The following is a 9,542-nucleotide window of genomic DNA, read 5'->3' on the forward strand; positions in this document are numbered from 1 at the left end:
CTAGCATTTCAAAAGCTACAAAGTGACGGAGGCACTTTTGAAGTGTTCATCACCACGAGCGAGAAAAATATAAAGTAAAATAATATAGAGCCTGGCATCAAAAAGAACATTTCAATCAGGAATTCAACACGACACACTTTGTCGTTTTGTAGATTTCTATCTGCAGTTGAAGCCTGCAGCTCAGCTTGGATTTCACCCAGTCAATGTGTCGAAGCACCCCACTCAGAATTGGAGTATTATAATAATAATAATAATAATAATAATAATAATAATAATAATAATAATAATAATAATAATAATAATAATAATAATAATAATAATAATAATAATAAACTTTATTTATAAAGCGCTTTTCGAAAACAATGTTTACAAAGTGATTTACAGTGTCAAAGGATAACCAACAACAATCAAATGAAAATGCATAAAAATAGACAGTGTAAGACAATCATAGAACCAAAGCATATACATACATGGACATGAAAAAATGAGCAACATGATGAATCTAAGGAAAGGCTTTAGTGTACAAATATGTTTTCAAATGTGATTTGAACGTTGACACTGAATTAGCTAGAGGTAGGTCATTCCAGAGTCTGGGTGCCCGGGCAGCAAAAGCCATTTGCCATCTGAGCAGCCATCACCTGGGTGAAGCTTAAACCAAATCCCCCCCCCCCCCCCCCCCCCCCCCACACACACACACACACACACAATGGATCAATAAAGGTCTACCCTCCTCTGTTGTAAGCCATGCACGGCTCCGCAGTGCCAAATATACTAGTGCCTCTCAGGTGCGATAAGAGGCGATGTGCAGATAGGAAAAGGCTCCCGTCACAGAATTGTACGCCATCCAGCAGCTGATAATGAGTAAAACTCCCATAAGAGATTACTGTTTAAGTATCGTGAGGAGCAGGGGCTCGGTGTGGTAAGAGGGCTATAACTTTCACTGGACTATTCTTCAAGCCGTTCCAGTAAATATGTCCCCTTGGAGTGGGCTGGTGGAAGATAAATGACTTTCTGTGGGATGAGACAAACAGTATCACCACGTTTGTGATCGTCTTGCTTTGCTATCCTTATAGGGTGAAGGAGGAGCTGCGAAAACAGTACGAGCTAAATACATTAAAACAATATTTGCAGACGTTTGTACTCTGTAGCCAGCATGTGTTGGGCCGTTTTGATAATTGGCGAGGCCTCCAAACGTGCGTGAACTGCTTCCAGCGTTGGAAGTGAGCACCCGCTGGCGGGTTGGGGGGGGGGGGGGGGGGGGGGGGTTTAGGGTAGCGTGGAAATCCATAGTGGCATGTTGAGTTTGAAATAACACTTTAGATGTTTGTTACGGCTCCGCTCGTACGCCTCTTGAAAAGTGCAAATCAACACCAGACGCTGATATGCATGCATAATTAACGGCCGAGCGGTTGCAAACCGTACCAACCCGTAACACCCCTAGAAAATGACTCCTGGAAGAATCGGGAGGCACAGGAACAGATGGAGAGAGGCCACTTCGACACAGCGCAGCGACGCAGCAGCGCGCAAGATTCACATATACAGTGAATTCCTCAGAGGCTCTTGTCATGTCTCATCTATTTCTGGGAAAACACAGCGTTTCGGTGTTAACTGTTAACTTAGGGAGTGTACACAATGTCCACAAGGGTCCATTTGGTTACATTGTGTACACTCACTGAGTTACACAAGCGGATAAATTAACACATATGATTTTGCCGTCTACCACAACTACTACCGCTACGATACACTATGAGAGGTGTCGATCGATTTTATTAAAACAAACGCCCCGACTTATCCAGGTAGACAAGACATGCATAATAGATGGTGACCTGCATCTATTAGTATACGGGGAAGCAAAGTTTTCATATTAAAACCCATCAATGCGTATCAAAACAAGCCATTACCATTAAACATCTGTTGAAACACCAACAGAGTGATAAGAGCATGTGGTAAATGTCACCCGCATCGTCAGAGGACATTTCAGCCTTCCGTTTACTGCTTGTTTTGAAGCCGAGCGAGCATGCATTTTCAACGGCACGTGAAAACATTGGAAAATTACCTAAACATTTTCAATTGGTACGACTGAGGACTGGCACTAATGTCTCTCTGTGTGTGTGTGTGCGTGCGTGCGTGCGTGACACATATCTTTTCACAATTAATTAGATGGACAGACAGACAGACAGACAGACAGACAGACAGACAGACAGACAGACAGACAGACAGACAGACAGACAGACAGACAGACAGACAGACAGACAGACAGACAGACAAATAGGTCTAAATTGAGGATTATCAAATAATGTGTATGATTCAAGAATAGTTAACAGGTAGTAATGCATGGGGATCTCAATACAAGTACCACATCACTTTTTCTCTATGCAGGCACACACGCACGCACGCACGCACGCACGCACGCACGCACACGCACACAGATCCATTCCAATACCAAACATGACCTGCTTTAATTGTCTTTTTTTTGTGTCCAATGTATTTGAATGTAGTTCGTCAAGTTAACATAACTATAACTAAATGCATTTGAAATTAAATAAAAAGGTTATTTTTCAGGATTCCAATAAAAAAATGTCAAAATAAATATTCAGGATTTCAATTCAAATATAGCTAGAGCTAGACGACCATACCACAGGCCATTCACATCACTGTACATACAACCGACACAGCTCCTTCACCTGACCTTCAATTACAGAGAGCCGTCATGGCTGACAGGTGTGGAGGTAAGGCCTCAGCCAGCCTCTGACTCTCTCTCTGACTCTCTCTCTCTCTCTCTCTCTCTCTCTCTCTCTCTCTCTCTCTCTCTCTCTCTCTCTCTCTCTCTCTCTCTCTCTCATATATTATGAGTTGCCCATGTACATCTAAGTCTGTGTACTTGAACTTGAGATACAGTGTACTTGATATGTATTGTGTACTGCCTGTACTGTAGCATACTTTATGGATAGGCTACGAGAGACATATCAGCGGCAGCAAGGTCAGCCTTGCTGCATTAGTCATTATCATGTCACGTTTCTATATGTATCATATCTTGTTGTCACGTCCTTATGATCCAGCACTATATATGTTCCTGTTTGTGTAATAAACTTTGTGAACCTTTAGCGTGATACTGTCTCGTGTCGCGTTATTGTTCTCCCCGGGCCCGCCGCCGCAGTCGCCGTACCGAAGGAATACTTCAACCAGATTATCACTCACCACCCAGCCTGCACACACTACCTGTCTGTCAGAACCAGACGAGGGTCCAGTTAACCCATTTTGGGCGGGAACCCCTTTTGGTGTTAGCATTATGTTATGCTTTAGCTATTGAAAAATAGCAGATCTACAAGCTCATAGCGCGCCACCGAGTGGCGCGCTACGAGCTTGTAGGTCTGCTATTTTTGAAAAATCGAAGAACGACTGACATAGAAACATAGCTTTTTCAGAAAACTGTCAGGATGTAGAAGACGTTTTTAGAATCTGATCTCAGGTCAAAATGGGTTTAGAGAACACAGTACAGAACAGTTCCATGTCTCTCTACACTGAACTAGCATTATGCAACTGGGACACTGATATATTTTTGTTTTAATTAAATATTATTTTTTTATTGCTATTTTCTTACCCTGGAATGTTTGATGTACTTAATACTCTCTTGAACGTGTATTGTATTATTAAATAATGGTGTGTGTGTTTTTTTTTCCTTTATCCAACTTCAATCATTATTATGTTTTTGTTATTGCTTCAGAAGAAGACAGACACAAGGTGTAAAAGTTTGATCAAAGTCTGGGTTGATCTGAAGTCTAGCGGAAAAAAATGTGATTATTAATGAAAAGGCTCGAGTAAGTGCATTATTGGTTTCAATGTTGTATTATCACTTTATCACACTAAATGGGTTTTCTGTTATTGTCGGGAAAGCTTTCGCAGTAAATAGCCAATCGATAAGCTCACAACGTGCCGCAGCACGGCGCGCACGATGCGTTGTGAGCTCACAAAAAGGACCATGCTGTGCTGCACACCTGTGTGAATATAAGTGTATTATTAGGATTATACCAAAGTGTTATCATCGCATTTATATTTATGATGAGGCTTTATGGGGGATTTATGAGGATACACGGTAATTATGGAAGTTTATTCTATAAAGATGAATCCTTAATTATTTTCCGTGACACCATTTTTGGCTACAAAGCCTAAAAAGTTAACCAAAAAGTAAAAATGTTAATACACTGTATATGTTCCGATGCTCAATGCCAGAAACATGTTAATCGCTATATGTGTATGACAATCAATCATCAAGTAAAGTATCATGATCATGACAGCCCTACAATGAGCCATGCAGGTGACAGTGCTGTCCTCTACTTCAGCGGTTCCCAAAGTGGGGTCCGGGGACCCCTAGGGGTACTTGAGGGAGTTCCAGGGGGTACCTAGCTCAATTAGAGATAGTTAGGAACCAAATGGACCCTTATGGGTCTGTAACTCAGAGAGTGTACAAATGTGTACACTCTCAGAGTTAAATTAACAGTGGTTTTACAATATAAATTGGGGTACCAGAGATAGAAATGCCATTAAATCGGGGGTCCGTAGCATAATGCGTGTGAAACTGGGGGGGTCCATGAAATTAATATCTTTCGGAATCACTGCTAGAGCCGTAAAAATCCTCCCTTATCGGGGTCACTGGCATATGTTTTCAAAAGGGGGGTCCGTGGCCTAAGAAATGTTGATTTGGGGGTCCTTGACACGAAAAAGTTTGGGAACCACTGCTCTACTTAATACATTGTGGCCTAGCTGTGAAAGTGAAAACAGCTCTTCATCAGTCACTGTAGTTGTGTTGTTGACAGGTACTCACATACAATGTCTGCCTGCATGGTACACAGTGAAAACACTCAGTGTCGACTTAACGAGTGAGAGTGCACATATTTTAATAACCAACCTTGCGTACATTGTACACTCTCAGACCCCCTTTCCACCGGTTGGTTCCCGATGGGAACCGGTTCAGTTATTTTTGGTTCTTAGTCCATGAGCCAGAGCTCCATAATTGGTGGGAACAACTAGACCTATATTAAATTGTTTATAGGATCAATACAAGTAAACTAATACATGATAACCCTTCCACAGTAGTAGCTTTTTCATATTTTCTATTATTTTGCATATTTTCCTACATAATGCCTCATTTGCATATTATAAAATGTAAAATTTGTAATACAATCAAGTGTCATGGTGATAACAATCTAATATAGGTATGGTTTTGCCCACTCAATTCATAATTAACGTTCCAATTTTGGAGCTCTGGCTCATGGACTAAGAACCAAAAATAACTGAACCGGTTCCCATTGGGAACCAACCGGTGGAAAAGGGGCCTCAGAGTAACACATAGATAAATTAACACTGACAGCTAGAGAAGACGTACCTCACCCTACACTGAAACCACAATGTGAGCTGATGTTCCATCACAGTGTGAAGGAGACCAGCTTATCTCTCATCCACTAAATCTGTAAAGTAACTATTAATTAAATAAAGCTATCAAATAAATGTAGTGGAGTAAATCGTACAACACTTGTGTTAGAGCTGTATAGTGGAGTACAAAGTGGAGTATAAAGTATCAAGAAATGGAAATATATAGGCTACTCAAGTAAAGTCAAGGTACCTTGAACTTTTACTTAAAAAAAAGGATTCTAAATCCTAACATTTTTCTGAAAAACCTATGTTTCTATGTGCTCAACCTTTTTCATGTCAAGGACCCCCAGAATTGGGCCACGGACCCCCATCTCAAAATATGTAGTTCCAGGGACCTCCCCAGAAGCAAATATTTTAGTTAAAAATGTTCGCTCTGAAATATATATTCAATGATTTGCGCCACATTTTAACGATTTGTCAAAAATAGCAGACCTACAAGCTTGTAGATCTGCTATTTTTCAATAGCTAAAGTATAACATAATGCTTGAAACACCAACAGGGGTTCCCGCCCAGAATGGGTTAAGTACAGTACAGTACTTGAGTAAATGTATTTACGTTACACCACATATATAGTTTTCTGATGGACAAAACAAACAAAGGCAGTCTGCCCACTTTGTATAGGCTACCAGTAAAGTAGTTCATCGTTGCTGTATCAAAGCAAAAAAACGTACCCTGGCGAAAACACAACATAGCATGGCCTCATCAATCTAAGGCATTTTGGCAACAGCCGCCTGCCAATACTGCATCCAAGACTGACAACAAGGTAACGGAGGCATTTGTGGAGCCAAAATCTGCCGGCCAGTTAATATAGTCCAACACCAGGGGCATATAAGAGACATAATTTGAATTGCATATGGTGACAGGTTGTCTCGTGTGTCTCTCCTCTCTCTCCCTGCCCTTGGTTTCCTGTCTCGCTACACTCCCCTGTCAGCATAACATGTCAAAAATAAATAATACAAAAAAAACAGAGCTATTATTTTGAGGAAAGTGCTGGTCACATTTTGGATGCTGTTGTTAACCTACAGTATTAAAACCGGAAAAAGCATCCGTGTCATTTTATACTTTGGCTATTCAAAAATAGCAGTACAAGCTCACAGTGCATCGTTTGATCTGCTATTATTGAACATGTGTCAAAATCGGGGGTCCCTGGAACAACATTTTGAGATGGGTGAATACAGGCATTGTGGGAGTCCTTTATTTCCATAGTTGTAGAATCGGCCTATATTATGGTCTTGGGTTAATGGAGGGACAATTGAAGTTATCCAAATGGTAAATGGTGCATTTATATAGTGCCTTTATCGCGCGCTTTACATAGATTGTGCATTACATTAACCCATTCACACACACATTCATACACCGATTGCGGCGGAAGCCATGCAAGGTACCAACCAGCACATCGGGAGCAATTTGGGGTTCAGTGTCTTGCCCAAGGACACTTCGACATGTAGACAGGAGGAGCCGGGATTCGAACCACCGACCCATGGATCATTGGACGACCTGCTCCACCTCTTGAGCCACAGTCCACACTTGGCCCAGACAGCACTCTTAGACATGATGATGACATGACTCCTTCCCTTTGAGCACCTGCTGCCCCACACTGTGCACAGGTTGCACATCATGTTGACCACATGCAGCTCACACTGCTCTGACCAAGTGTCACAAAACTGTAGAATTATTTCAAGAACAGTCGACTCCTACAGACACTATAGCTGGGGGCGGACTTGTAAAGATTTGCGTTGGGCACGCCCCCTCGTGGTCTGTTTGCACAGACTCAAATATTACATACATATAGGTATGGTATAATTGTTACGATTTTGTACATATTAAATCCCGGTTTATAGGCATTTTAGCTCATTTTAGCCACCATGGACGCCATCTTGAAAACAATGCCTTTCTGGTTGTTCGTTTTCCTAAAATTTTAGTATGTCATTTAGCACACCCAATAGTAACAGAATCCATTGAAAAATCTCTTTTATCAATTATTTTGGTTTTCAAACATACCTATCCGTATCTATATTCATCTGTATTCAACATCTATACTTAAGACAAGAAGCCTACCATAGTTCCATGATGGAACTGAACAATAGCACCTATCAGACACCTAGTGATTTCTTAAGGCTCAAGGTTCCTCAGGCCCAGACGGAGTTGGGCAAGACAGCTTTTTCTGTCAATGGCCCAACTTCATGGAATTAACTCCAAAACTCTTTCGGTCCATCCTTCGGTCAGTTCAAAGGAATGCTCCAGAATATTTTTCACCGTGATGCTCCTGCTTCAATTGATTTATTTTACTGATGGTTGTTCTGTATAAAGTTCCTTTGTAATGTTGTAATGTTTGATGTATTGTTTTGTGACTGTATTTCTGTGTATTGTAACCTCGGCTACGTTGAAAATGAGGGCTTGCCCTCAACTGTATTTCCGAGTATAAATAAAGGTGAGAAAGAAAGAAAGAAAGAAAGAAAGAAAGAAAGAAAGAAAGAAAGAAAGAAAGAAAGAAAGAAAGAAAGAACATTAGGCTACATTACGAATTAATCAATTGAGCCCTATTTCAAATTGTGAAAATATAAATAGTGTGCAAGTTCACTTAAAAACTGTCTGGGGTGCGCACAAAAGCCAGCATAGACAAAGTAAAAATGACAGCAAGCATGTTTGAAATATCCCAGTACAAAATTGGAGTACTTCGTTCTTCCACCAGTGATTTTGTGATGGTTCCTGGATGTTTCCAAAAACATCAACTTTTCTTTGGCAAATGAACACTGTTGACAAGTGTGTGACAAGCGTTGCTAGCATAAAACCACAGCCGTAGACACTTGTCACACTTGTCAGCACATCCGCAACCAATCTATTCTAATCTCACCAAAGCTCATCCAAGCTCATCACATATCCATGCTTTGACGCCCACGGGAGTCCATGACGTAAGGTCTCTCACATCTGTAACAGCATCTCCAGATGTGCAGTATACTGTAGGCTCTTGTACAGTATGTTAAACCTCTTGTGGCAATATTGGCTCAAACATCACAACATGTGCCAAAGCACGGCACTCTGTAGTGGCTGTTAGAACAATGCATTGTTCTAACACAATAAAAAAAAATTACACTTTCTTACATCTCTCATAGTTACTGGGGTCAGTGGGGTCACATAAACTTGACCCCCCCCCCCCCCCCCCCCCCCCCCCCCCCCCTCTGTTATGAAACGTATGACATTTTTTCAGAATGATTACGTCTTCACAAAATAATTATGTATAAGAGTTATACCAAATAAGAAAATTCAATTTTGTTATCGGACCCATTTTGGGGCGGGAACCCCTTTTGGTGTTAACATTATGTTATGCTTTAGCTATTGAAAAATAGCAGATCTACAAGCTCATAGCGCGCCACCGAGTGGCGCGCTATGAGCTTGTAGGTCTGCTATTTTTGAAAAATCGAAGAACGCCTGACATAGAAACATAGCTTCTTCAGAAAACTGTCAGGATGTAGAAGACATTTTTAGAATCTGATCTCAGGTCAAAATAGGTTAACCATACCTTTAAAATTATACGACTCATAATAGTAGACCTCATTGTTGGATCAGGGTTTATAAGCGATATCAAATGGGACAAAAAAACACAAATTAGGTCTGTGTTGGTTTTACTCCCATTGCAAGCTCTGTGAAATTTGACGGATCTTCTTTTTTTTTAACAACATTGATTAAATTAAATCCCCTTTCCTCGGGAAGAGTAATCAAATAAACAAAGCCATTGGCTTCTCCTCTGGGCCCAAGAATCATCTTGTATTAACACCTTCGTGAGCATAAAGTGGGCCAATCACACAACAAACAGGTTCATCCACTCAAGGATTAGTGGATTCATGCAGCCCCCCCCCCCCCCCCCCCCCCCCCCCCCCCGGGCAGCCTGCCAGCCCAGAGAGATGGCACAGCCCTGGCACTCATGACACCCAGTTGTGGAAAGTAACTACGTACATTTACTCATGTGCTGTAGTGCTGTACTTAACCCATTTTGACCTGAGATCAGATTCTAAAATTCTAAAAAATGTCTTCTACATCCTGACAGTTTTCTGAAAAAGCTATGTTTCTATGTCAGTCTTTCTTCGATTTTTCAAAAATAGCAGACCAGATCT

General features: G+C 41.1%; 1 protein-coding gene across 1 annotated transcript in view; it reads right to left on the reverse strand.

Moving 5' to 3' along the window:
- Positions 1–9,542, reverse strand: part of LOC306920583 (inhibitory synaptic factor 1-like) — a gene marked incomplete at its 5' end in the record, with an annotated part of 33,945 nt that overhangs the window by 23,181 nt on the left and 1,222 nt on the right. The gene's annotated exons all lie outside the window — the stretch shown is intronic.

Source organism: Electrona antarctica, assembly GCF_951216825.1.
Source record: "Electrona antarctica genome assembly, chromosome: 3".
NCBI lineage: Eukaryota > Metazoa > Chordata > Actinopteri > Myctophiformes > Myctophidae > Electrona > Electrona antarctica.